We start from the raw sequence: 12,647 nt of genomic DNA, 5'->3' as shown, positions 1-12,647 counted from the left end.
GCTACAACTTCCATCTGCCATTCTCTGGTGAGTTCCTCAAGCAATTGCACACTAATACCATCTCTTGATTATATTTGCACATTTTAGATAGCATGCCACTGACTTTACTTCTCAATCTTCTGCATTTCTAGAGATCAGGTTCATCTCCCCTGCTTAGTTATGTCTCTGCTCTACTCCAGGGGTTGTGCAGACAGCCCTAACAGACATACTACCCTTGCATTTTGCCAGTTAACTATATCATTTATCTGTACTCATCACAGTGTACTCTTATCAAAGCAGCCTAAACTCCAGTAACTTTTCAAGTTAGCCTGTCTATTTTGATCTCGAATGCAGTTTTCCACCTTAACGTTACTGTATCTCCACTTAGCCAATTCATACATGTGGCCAACAACTAACTTAGTTTGCTGATGATTGCACAATATTCAGCGCCATTCATGACTCCTTAGATACTGAAGCAGTCCTTGTGCAAATGCAACAAGACCCAGATAACATTCAAGGTTGGGCTAATAAGTGGCAACTTACATTTGTGCCACAGAAGTGCCAAGCAATGACCATCTACAACAAGAGTGAGTCTAACCATCTCCCCTTGACATTCAATGGCATTACCATCGCTGAGTCCCCCACTATCAACATCCTGGAGGTTACCATTGACCAGAAACTGAACTGGACTAACCATATAAATACTGTGGCTACAAGAGCAGCTCAGAGGCTGGGAATTCTGTGGCAAGAGCTCACCTCCTGACTCCCCAAAGCCTGTCCACCATCTTCAAGGCACAAATCAGGAGTGTGATAGAATACTCTCCACTTTCCTGGATGACACAGCTCCAAAACCGACACCATTCAGGATAAAGCAGCCCGCTTGATTGGCACCCATCCACCACCTTAAACATTCACTCCCTCTAACACTGAAGCACAGTGGCAGCACAGCATTGTGTACCATCTACAAGATGCATTGCAGCAACTCACTGAGGATCCTTCAACAGCACCTTTCAAATCCATGACCTCTACCACCTGAAGGACAAGGGCAGCAGATGCTTGGGGACACCACCACCTGCAATTTCCCTTCTAGCCACACACCATCCTGACTTGGAAATATATCACCGTTCCTTCACTGTTGCTGGGTCAAAATCCTGGAACTCCCTCCCTAACAACGTGGGTGGTCCTACACCACATGGACTGCAGCGGCTCAAGAAAGCGGCTCACCACCACCTTTTCAAGGATATTTAGGGATGGATAACAAATGCTGGCTCAGGCAGCAACACCCACATCTTGTGAAAGAATATTAAAAAAGTCCCTTGAACAGGTAGCCATCAAAACTAAGCATCAGTCATTATTATACCTTTTACAAGTTGGTTACAAATTCCATGCATTCCAATCACCTTCAACTCACTTTCCAAGCTTTTCGCTAGTAAATAACTTTTGGGTCATCGTCCCTGCAGAAAAGTGACATATTTTCACAGAATCACAGAATTGCTACAGCGTAGCAGGAAGCTATTCGCCCCATTATGTCTGCACCAGCTTTCTGAGCATTTTAACTTAGTGCCAATCTCCTGCCTTTTCCCCGTAACCCTGCACATTGTTTCTATTTCCTTCCAGCATTCAGTCATTAAGTTGTATCTGGCAAGCACTTCATGCCAGGCAACCTCTCACAGAACAATGTTAGGAATATTATTATATAAGCAGCTTCTCTCAAGTTGTTTTCTCTCCTGCACTGAATCATTTACATGTTTTCTTAATGCTAATGACTGCAGCAAAAACACAATTCTTGTATTGCATTTTTAAATTCAAAACTGGAAAGGTTTGTTGTTTCACAGATATATTTCCGGTAACCGTTTCTTACTTTCATTCAAGGAAACTTGTTTGGCAACTTACTAACAGTCTCTGCAGTTATCTTTGCCATTAACACAGAGGACTAAAAGAAGACTACCTTAAATATAAAAGATCACAAGTTGCCCAAAATGGTTATTGCCTACCCAATGCATACCTCCCCACCCTGCCACCCCACCAACTACTGCAAGACATGAGCAAAATATATCAAGGAAACTTCTATCTGTTAAAACATATGCATCCAAATAAGCTTTAATAAATATATTAGAAGACTTAGTTCTATAAAATACAATCCTATTTCCAAAAATGGCACACTGTAGCCAACATTTGGGAATACTTATACTATGTTCTGCCAAAAGAATTATCACATTAAATGAGAAGTGTGCTTAAAATTAAAGGTATATATAGCTTATTGACTTTCTATTTTGAAGTTTTAAAAATATGATCATTGTAGTGCAATGCCAATTGCCTACTACTTAGTAACCAAGTTCCAAAATGACTGTCCTGAACATGCAATAATATTTACACATTTGGTTTATGTTTTTGACTATTGGTATTATTGGTTAGTCTTATTCTAAATGAACCAAAACAATCTGATATTATTTTACGTGCACTTATAAAATCTATTTCATTTTCCGCCTGGAAATCCTTCAAGGCCATTTTTAAACTGCAGGTGCGAGGACCGTCTGAAATTCAGCCTTGGATTTCATCTAAATCCTCTTGGCCTACAGAGGAAGCTAACCCAATAGATACATGCGATTTTGGTACACTTGCCTCAGTTATAGTGGCCCTCAGGTTAATTCCATGGGGTTGGGGCAATGAGGGGGATGGGGGATAATGGGAGGGCATTTCCTTGTGGCCATCCGCAGCTAACAGAAGCACAGTGGAACTTGGAAGACCAGTAAAAACTGACATTGGCACAGGCCCAATACCAACACACTGAATGGCTTTTTACTTGTTCTTTCTGTGATTCACTGTAGACTATTTGTATTGCAAATTATACTTTGATTTTTTTAAATAATGTATTCTACCAATGTGAATTAAGTTTAGATCTAGTAACCAAATGTGCTAAACATTTGCTTTCTTTCTGTTCAACCTGTACATCCAATAAACCATCTCATGATGGCTCTTTAAACATTTTTCCTATTAAACAAAGTCCTTGGCTTGACTTACCTATTTTGTTTTACTGTGGATTGGAGAATGTTGCACAAAAAATATAGGTTTTTTTTGTTAGAATAAGTTAATTTTTCAGATGCTTTCTCAGACCACAATGCATCACCCACTTTTGAAGTACTACTTTAAATAAATTGTGATCAAAACCTTTAGCTTTATTCATCTATTGGGTTATTGCTTGAATAAGAATGCAAATTAAATAATATTGTGTTGGTCTCTGTTTAAAATTGGAACTAAAATTTGAGGAACATAAATCAGTTAATCTATTTTTGGTGTGTTAGTTGAGAATGGAATGTTGGCTGTGACACTAGGAGAATTCATCTGTCCTTCTCCATTAGTGCCATGCAATCTTCCAGTTCGTCCTGAGGCACCAGGAGAGGCAGATGAGGGCTCAGTTTAATGTTGAATCTCACATACCATTCTGTTTTCCAAAACCAATCTGTACAAGGATAGGATAGATTGGCTTTGGATTACATTTGCTACATACTGTTTATATACAAGAATAAATCATTAATTGGCCCATTTTATAGCACAAGGTTCAGGCTATATATTTTTTGGTAAAATGCAAATAACGTTGATTAAACCAACAACGGGCCATTTGGCATAAAATGTGCAATGATCATCTGGTCCTTGTAATAAGCTGAAGCCTTAATTTTAAACCCCATCAAGAACAGGGCTGTGAGGCTTAAAATATTGGTAGCATGGCAGGCACCATGTTTAGTCTGCACCTAAACCATTACCCCCACCCCCCGATCCCTCACTGCACAGGCCAGAGGCACATTTTGGGCAGCAAGAAAGGCAGACAGGTGCTCATTGAAATGCAAAAGTTAATGCATTAAAATGTCATTCAGACCCCAATACCATTTTAACTAGTTTTCAACTAGGTCAGCAGCAAAGAGCAGCCAGTCCAGCGCATGCCAGACCCAATTGGGCATAAAATAGCGCGCGATAACATCGGGCGAGCGTCCCAATGTCATTGCGCACTTGCGCGATATTTCGGTCAATGGGTACGTGCAAGAGTCAGCAGTGTGCCCGCCGACAATTAAGAGACCTATTAAGGCCATTGATGTATTAATTAAGAGTGATTTTTCGCTAACCGTCCAACCTTACGATTGGCGGGTGGGCGAATCGGCCAGGAGGCCTTTGGATTTTTGAGGAAACCTCATCCAAGGGCGGGATGAGGTTTCCAACATTAATTTAAAAAAATGTTTTGACAGAATTTTTATTATTTATACGTTCAGGTAAGTGACTCTTACGTGGGGTCATTTTTTTTCAGAATTTTCTAATCTTTACTTTTGGTTTTAAAATTCTTCAGCTCCCTCAGGCAGCTCTCTGCCTTCAGGGAGCTTTCATTGTGCACTCCCCCACGCCTACACAGACTTCAGCACTTGCCCCCCACCCCCCTTCCTGTCCCCACCCCAGCAGCGCTGAGTCTTTCAGCGCGTGTTTCACACCGGATGGCTATTAATTGGCCAGCCAGCATGAAATTGCGATTGGAGGATGATCGCTGGCAGCAGCCCGTTTCCCAGTAGCTCCCAGGCCCGCTCACTGCACCCTCTCAACGATCCGAAAATCCTGCCCGTAGGATTTTTAAAAAAAAATTAATTAATTTTCAGGCTGTGGATCCTTACAAAACAAAATCTCAAATTCAGGGCACACTAATTGTGTAACTGGAGCACTTACTCAATTCTCAGAAGCAGCTGGAGATTCATAGTTGGAATATAACAGACAGCATTAAGAAAACAAATCAGTAAACATACTGATAAAAAGTGACACAGAACATAAATAACTGAAAATGTTTTACTTTGCCAGGTGTGTTTTTTCTAAGCTGTACGCATTGGTAGCAGGTTTGACTTATCCTGTGCCAATGCTGTTCTTAAGCCAGTGCGACATACTTGCAACAATGACCACGGTAACTTGCCCCTCACTTTTCCTTAGCTTCAGCTGGAGCAATACCTGGCCCTTGGTCTGCATCTCCAAATACATAACTCAGTGTGCCAGCCTCATGTCAGAAAGAACATACAACGACAGCATTCATAGGGCGCCTTAAACAGGGAAGAAAATGTCCCATGGCTCTTCACAGAGAAGTGAAGAGAATGTATACCCAGAATGTATACTAAAGGAGAGATTAAGAAGTTCCATAAACCTAGTAACCAAGTCAACAAGGTGGACTTTAAGGAGGGTCTTTATGAAAAAGGGAGATGGTGAGGCGGAGTGGTTGAGAGAGAACATTTCAGAGAGTAGGGCTTGTGCAACTGAAATAATTCCACCAAAGTTGGGGTGTAACCAGGGGCTGGAGGTGGTTATACAGACAGAGAAAGGCAAGGCCACAAACACATTTAACAGGTGCAATACTTTTAAATTTAACGAATGGGGAGCCAATGTAGGTCAGTGAGAATGGGAGTTAACAGGTAGACAGAGCATGGTGTGGGCTAAATAAGAAGCAATAGAGTTTTCAAGGAGCCTGAGTTTTGGAAGGTGTAAGATGGAAGGCCATCAAGGAGAGAATTTAAATAATTGAGTTTGTCGGAGGTAAAGGCAGCTGTCTGGGTTTTAGTGGCAGGTAATCTGAGTTGGGGCAGAGGAGAGTATTGTCACACAGAGCGGAAGCTGGCAGTCTGTGTGATGGAAAGGATACACTTTCACTTCAATAGCATTTCACAGGTACCTATATTAATCCTGCATTTGACTTATTGTATTCAGGCAACTTTACCCATACATAGATACAACATCATAAGTACGCCACAGACCTTCACAATCTGGCCCAAGCAAAAACATATACCACCTGTTAGTTTCATTTACAGTTAAATTAAAATATAATTCAAACTATTATTTCATTTCTCCACTGCCCACACCAAAGGCATCTTACTGTGTTTTGGTTGCACAGGCATTCCAGTTCTTACCCGGCCTTCATTTTAAGCCCACACAGTTTAAACCACACAAGCATCTATCCTACAGGATCCCATGTCAGTGGTGCCAATCCTAATTCTGATATTTGTGAGAAACCCCACTGTCCAAGGCATATCTGGAGTGGTGTGGTTGGGGGTGGGAGCCTGAGATGGCTAGAGGTCCTTGCCGGGCAGCTGATGCAGGGTCCTCCTGGAAGACATACCACCGTTCTCTACATGAGGAGAAGTGGGGTGGGGGGTGTTCACAGCTAAGCCTGAGCTATTTTCACTCAACATTCACACACACGCACTTTTCAGCAGATGGAAAGAACTCCCATTTATGTAGTACTGTTCAAATTCCAAAGATGCCCCAAATTACTTCACAGTCAATTAATTTTGTTTGAAGTGCACTGACTTGTCATTTTATAGGAGAATACAGCAGCCAATTTTCACACAGCCAGGTCTGACCAACAGGCAATGAGATAAAGGCCCAATTTAACATTGAGTGACAAGTGTTGGCCAGGAAAGGGGGAGAATTCAAAACAAAAACAAAAATACCTGGAAAAACGCAGCGGGTCTGGTAGCATCTGCGGAGAGGAGCACAGTTAACGTTTCGAGTCCGAATGACCCTTCAACAGAACTAAGTAAAAATAGAAGAGAGGTGAAATATATCCTGATGGAGAGAAGAGCAATACTTCTTCAAGGTAGGCATTCCTTGAAGAGAAGTGGCGGTCAATTAAACACTAAGATAAAAGCAAAAAACTGCGGATGCTGGAAATCCAAAACAAAAACAAAAATACCTGGAAAAACTCAGGTCTGGCAGCATCTGCTTTACTTAGTTCTGTTGAAGGGTCATTCGGACTCGAAACATTAACTGTGCTCCTCTCCGCAGATGCTGCCAGACCTGCTGAGTTTTTCTAGGTATTTTTGTTTTTGTTTTGGATTTCCAGCATCCGCAGTTTTTTGCTTTTATCAAAGGGGGAGAATTCATCTATTCTTGTATGAATCGTAATTGAATCTTTTACAACTACCTGGACAAGTGGACAGCTCCTACTGTGTCTCCTCTGAGAAGCAGCACCCATAAGAGTGCAGCAATATTCCATTAACATAATGAAGTGTCAACCGAGGTCATGTGCTGAACTCCTAGAGTAGAGGGAAGCCACTGAATAGGAATGGGAAACTGATCCTCTCCCTCACACCCACTTCCCTGAATTCACCACCACTTGATTTGAAACCTGAAACCTGGTTCAATTTGTGACCTGTGGGGAAATAAAGCTCAACGGGAAAAGGCCAGTGTCTGAGGCCCTCCCGCCATTGTACACCAAAGGGCTGGAGACCATATAAATCTCTTCAGCTGTACATACCAGAGATCGTTTGATATAATATGCAAATATACACTGTAAATGTGACCTGTAGTGGCAAGTGTAGTGGGCCGTCTGTATTAAAAGCAGCTGCACTTTACGTAACAGTTCAAATTTGACATTACATCATATACTTTTATAAATTTATCCCAAGTATTTTGTTGGGGAAAACAGTCTTGAAGCACAAAAGAACAATGGCCAGTCAGTAAAATGTAACAGGTCTGAATTTGCACTGCAGTGCCTGATGAACACAACGGGCACTCGTCAGCTTGAGGATGGATAAGGAAAGGAGGGGACTGTGAAGGGCAGGGGCTTATGTCAGGAGGCTGGTCTCTCAAGCCAGAAAGAGATCCTCAATTAAATGGCTGGAAGACGAAGGAGGGGACAGGGGCTGGGTGATGGGGAAAGCTAGGCGGGGCGTTACCCTGACCCACAGCCTCTCCAGATCCTGTGGCACCCAGTCTGTCAACTCAATCCCGGCTGTGTGGGAGAGAGTGGGTTGGTCACCCTTGAGCGAGATCCCACAACTCTTGCAAACCCTCCCCCCTCCCCATATGTAACCCGGGCTCAGTGTGTGCCCTCGGCTGCGGGTTTAACCCGTTGCCTCCCGCGCTCGGTTAGTGAGTCCCGCGGGTGGTCGGACACCGCTTCGATCTGCCAGGAAGCAGGTTATTTTGGTGGCTAAGAGGACGAGCATGAATCCGGGAGATGCCCTGCTAAATGGCTTAAAAGACCACAACATAGCGCTCTGTAAGGTCCAAAACGACTCTGCAGACAGATTCACTTAAAGAGGCGGATACAATGTGCAACAGAAATTCACACACACATACACACACACACACAATCTAGACTCAAAAGACATTCAATTGCAGTTTGTTTTATCCACAATTCACAGCCCCACCGCTCTCCCCACCCCACATCTCCAATCTGATACAACATTAAACAATTCTCACTGGAGAGCATGAGGTCAGCAAAATTGGTAGAAATGCTGAGCCACCGGACAAGTTAAAAAGGAAATATTACAGCAAAGCACCATATTAGCAAATAAACCTGCTTTGTCAGGAAGCAATACAAAAGGCGCGGTTAAAAAACACACAGTTCAGACGCACAAACACACACGGAATAATATAGAAACGGTAAAAAGTGAATGAACTTTAACGCAGTCTGATGGTAAAAAAGATAATTTCCCATTACTCCCTCACTTCCCACAAGGTTCTGCAAGTACTTAATAAATTCCTTCTTTGCTCACGCACATATTCCCGCATTTAAATTCATATTTCCAGTTCATTGCCATTGTCCTCGACACGTTCACATGTTTTCATAGCTCTTTTTTTTACCACGACAAGTAGCTTTACTTCTTAAATAAGCAGCGAATGCATTCAAACATCAAAAGGCCAAACCCATCGGCCGCTTAAAATCTAAAATTCAGCATGAAACCATTTGGGTTTTATTACAGTACATTGACAAAAACAATTTAAATGTTATCTACTTTTTATTAACAAGCTCTTTTTTTTTTGGACGAAACCCACCTTTAAATTGCAACGTGAATCAAGCAACAAAGCGGGAGCAACAGTGAATTGTAATTTCAGAGGGGTGGTGGTGGTGGTGGTGGTGGGGAGGGGAGATCCTCTGCATTTAACAGTGTAGGGGAGATCGTGGAAATTTCCACCATGTGAACGAAGCAGGCAAACAGTTTCATGTTTCATGAATGACGAGACACGCCCAGAACCTCGGGAAGCCACCAATCAAGGCGGAACTGTCCAAGGCAAGCTACACACAAAGGGCCGTGGGCACAGGATCCACACTTCAAATGCAGTCTTAGCAGGAGTGAGATTCTTAAAGGAAAATTGACCTCCCCGAAGTGTTTCGGTAGACCCGCTTTAAAAAAGTCGTGTTAAAAGGTGCCAGGCGTTGTCTCAGTAAAAAAGCACATTAAAAGCCATCAGAGCACCAGTGATTAGGCGCACACATCGTCGGTGCGCTTCTACCTCTTCATCCTTCGCTTTGAAACTGCTTTCCCGCTTTCCAAGTTCTTGCCCGTCTCAATCTCAATTGCCCTGCAACAATCTTATCTTCCTGACAGCCAGAGCGAGGAGGCACCTATCTATATACGTGTAAAAGCAACAACAAAAAAAAAACTGCGGATGCTGGAAATCCAAAACAAAAATAAAAATACCTGGAAAAACTCAGCAGGTCTGACAGCATCTGCGGAGAGGGACACAGTTAACGTTTGGAGTCCGTATGACTCTTCAACAGAACTAAGGAAAAATAGAAGAGAGATGTCCCCCCTCCACCTTAAACCAGTTTATATTTCACCTCTTTTCTATTTTATTATATTCTATTATATATATATCTATTATATATATATGTGTGCTGTGTCCATTTTGTTCCGGCACAGCAACTCCTTATGCGTTTCTGCTTTAACACTTGCACTCTTCTAAACTCTGCTTTCATAAAGATGACCATTGATAGCAAATGTGTAAGACCTAGTTCTCCTTGTGCATAACCGAAATTATTTCCCTTAATTTGTTAGTTTGAATATACATCCACTTTTTAATTGGTCTACAATGGTGTTGAACCCAGAGATTATGGAAAGCAATTCAACCTTCGGAAGGGTACCTGGGAAATGATTGGGATAAGAAAAGCAGGCGTGGTTCTCCAGCGGTTGTGAGGCTGTGGAATTCTCTCACAGGGTTAGTGGCTGTGGAAGAAACTATCTCAACACCTTCAAGATTAGATTGGATAGATCGATATGAAGGAAATGGGGTACAAATCGGAACAGGATGACACCAGGCCTATTTGCTTAGCTGGGGATAAAGACAGACTATTTAGATTGAATAGCCTATTTCTGCATTATAACTTCTAAGTGTTTTTTTCTATATATTTCCCTCTTATTCAGCTTTCTCAGGCCACCAACCATTGACAACATTCAAGCAAACTTCTGGCTTTGACCAATTCTATTCTGGAACCTGCTGCTTAGAAGGTTGTGAGAACCCACTCAACTGTGGGTGAGTTGGCACCACATCCTTCTCACAACTTTTCTCCAATGGGGAAACCAATAGCTACCGTGCCTCCCTATAAGTCTTGACTGAGGTTGAGAAATCAGAGAAATGGGAATGAATCCTGTATTCCTGCACTTTGTGTGCTGTGCATTGATTTTCCAATGGATACTGCCCCTCATTAACCCCTTTTGTAAGTAAGAAGATAATACAGCCAAATTGTGCAACAGGTTCACTGCACTTTATGTTAGGCTAACTCATGGATACTGTTCCTCAGTGCACAATGCTGGCATTGAAAACTCTGATGATTATAATGCAATATTTTTGGATTGCACAAATATTGCATTGAACATTTAATGCCAATCAGTCTGTGACTGATCTCCAACTGCAGACCAATAATATATGTAAAGAGGACATAGACTGACAAATAGTTCTGAATATCAATGATATAGCGATAGCCAATAAATAGGAATGTATTAGTGAGAGTGTAAACCTTCAGAAGTGTTTCTTTTAATTTTCTGGTCTTTTTACAGATGAAATATTGTTCTGCTATTAACATTCTGCTATCTTACCTTTATGCCACTATCAGCACCTTCTTTAGTCTTTACCACTCTCATTAACACTCCCTTTGTCTTGTGTCCATGATATCTTTGTCAATCTCTCTTTAGCTCCCATCTATCCCTGACCTTCTATTTTGTTATACCTGCTCTATCCCCTCTTAAACAGCATAAAATCCATCACATTTCTACTTCTCTTTAGCTTTGATAAAGAGTCTTGCGGACTTGAAACATTAACCCTGTTTCTCTCTCCATAGGTGCTGCCAGACCTGCTGAGTTTTTCCAGCATTTCCTGTTTTTGTCATACGCATATTGTAGTTGGTAATCGTGTGAGTGGAGTTCAATTTGCAGGGATTCCCAAATCTGTGTATCCCTTTTTAAGGATATCAGTTCAGGAATTGTTCAACCTTTTAATGTTATGATTCTTGTCTAACAGTTCCATCTATTGAGCAGCTAGTTCCTAAAGTCTCCTCTGAGAAGCAGCACCCATAAGAATGCAACAATTTTCCATCAACATACTGAAGTGTCAACCTAGATTATGTGCTGAACTGCTAGAGTAGAAGAATGGGAAACTGATTTTCTCCCTCACACCCACTTCCCTGAATTCATCAACACTTGAGTTGAAACCTGAAACCTGGCTCAATTTGTGACCTGTGGGGAAATAAGGCTCAATGGGAAAAGGCCAGCGTCTGAGGCCAACGTACACTAAGGGGCTGGAGGCCCTGTAAGCCTCTCCGGCTGTATATACCAGAGAACGTTTGACATAAAATACAAATATACACTACATATTTATGACCTGTAATGGCAAGTGTAGTGGGCCACCTGCATTAAAAGCAACTGCACTTTACATAACAATTCAAATTTGACATTACATAATATACATTTACTTTGCACCAATGGGGAAACCGATAGCCACCGTGCCTCCCTATAAGTCTTGACTGAGGTTGAGAAATGGCATGGTTGACTAATGTTCCTAAAGAAAAAAGTCATTTTGAATTTGCCCACTGACAGAAACACAGAATATAAAAATTTGTCATTTAGATTTCTATCCCACAACAGTTGCTTTTGGATTTCTTTGCCCAATTCATAAAAACACGAAAGGGAATTTATTTTTAAATGGAGCATTCAGCATTTATTCTTAGAAATTTTAACCTGGAGAGCTATCGGTGTTAAACACTCTTAAAAACTTTTTTTCTTCCATTGTTATTCAAAAATGAAATCCTGTCCCTTTGTTGCGTTAAGGTGCCGATAATAGTTACACAAGGCTCGTTAGCTTGGAGTTGAAGCAATTTTCGATTTATCCTGCGTGAAAATGTGCTTTGAAAAAGCATCTGTAGGCAGTGACCAATCGAATGTAACAAATTTCCAAAGGACAACATTCAAATAATATTGGTGTCCTGCAGTCAAATTTAGTAACCAGTTACAAACATGTGGGCAAACAAGGTGAGCATTCTGTAGCTAGGCATACAACTAGGACAAAGAGATGCAGAGATTGACTTCGGGTCCTTCCATGCCAATACTTTACGCTGCTCAAGGCCCCTCATTTGGTGCCTCAGAACAATCTAGAATATGTTTATGTTGAAATGAAACTTGTTACAATATAATTTTTAAAAAGGACATGATAATATGGAAAGCTGTTGTTGAATACCCCTATTCCAATAAATTTGATCAAGTTGTTTCTCATATAAGTACTTTTGAAATTATATGCTTGACTATTGGCCTTGATAATTCTGAATCCCATATCGTTTGAGGTTCAGTTAATTTGTGGCCGCTAAACCCCAAATTGTCACAACTTCCATTTCCTGCTTGCTATCTGGGTCATTTACCATTACACTGTCATGA

General features: G+C 41.5%; 1 protein-coding gene across 1 annotated transcript in view; it reads right to left on the bottom strand.

Moving 5' to 3' along the window:
* slc38a4 (solute carrier family 38 member 4) overlaps positions 1 to 8,802 on the bottom strand; it is an 80,732-nt gene extending 71,930 nt beyond the window's left edge. Inside the window, exon 1 of the mRNA XM_078567849.1 lies at positions 8,779 to 8,802. The gene's annotated coding sequence lies outside the window, so the exon portion shown is untranslated. The remainder of the gene's footprint in view (positions 1 to 8,778) is intronic.
* Positions 8,803 to 12,647: the final 3,845 nt, after the last annotated feature.

The sequence above is a fragment of the Cetorhinus maximus genome, chromosome 22 (assembly GCF_964194155.1).
Source record: "Cetorhinus maximus chromosome 22, sCetMax3.hap1.1, whole genome shotgun sequence".
Taxonomy (NCBI): domain Eukaryota; kingdom Metazoa; phylum Chordata; class Chondrichthyes; order Lamniformes; family Cetorhinidae; genus Cetorhinus; species Cetorhinus maximus.
The sequence above is the reverse complement of the archived record's forward strand: the minus strand, read 5'-3'. Positions and strand labels throughout refer to the sequence as shown.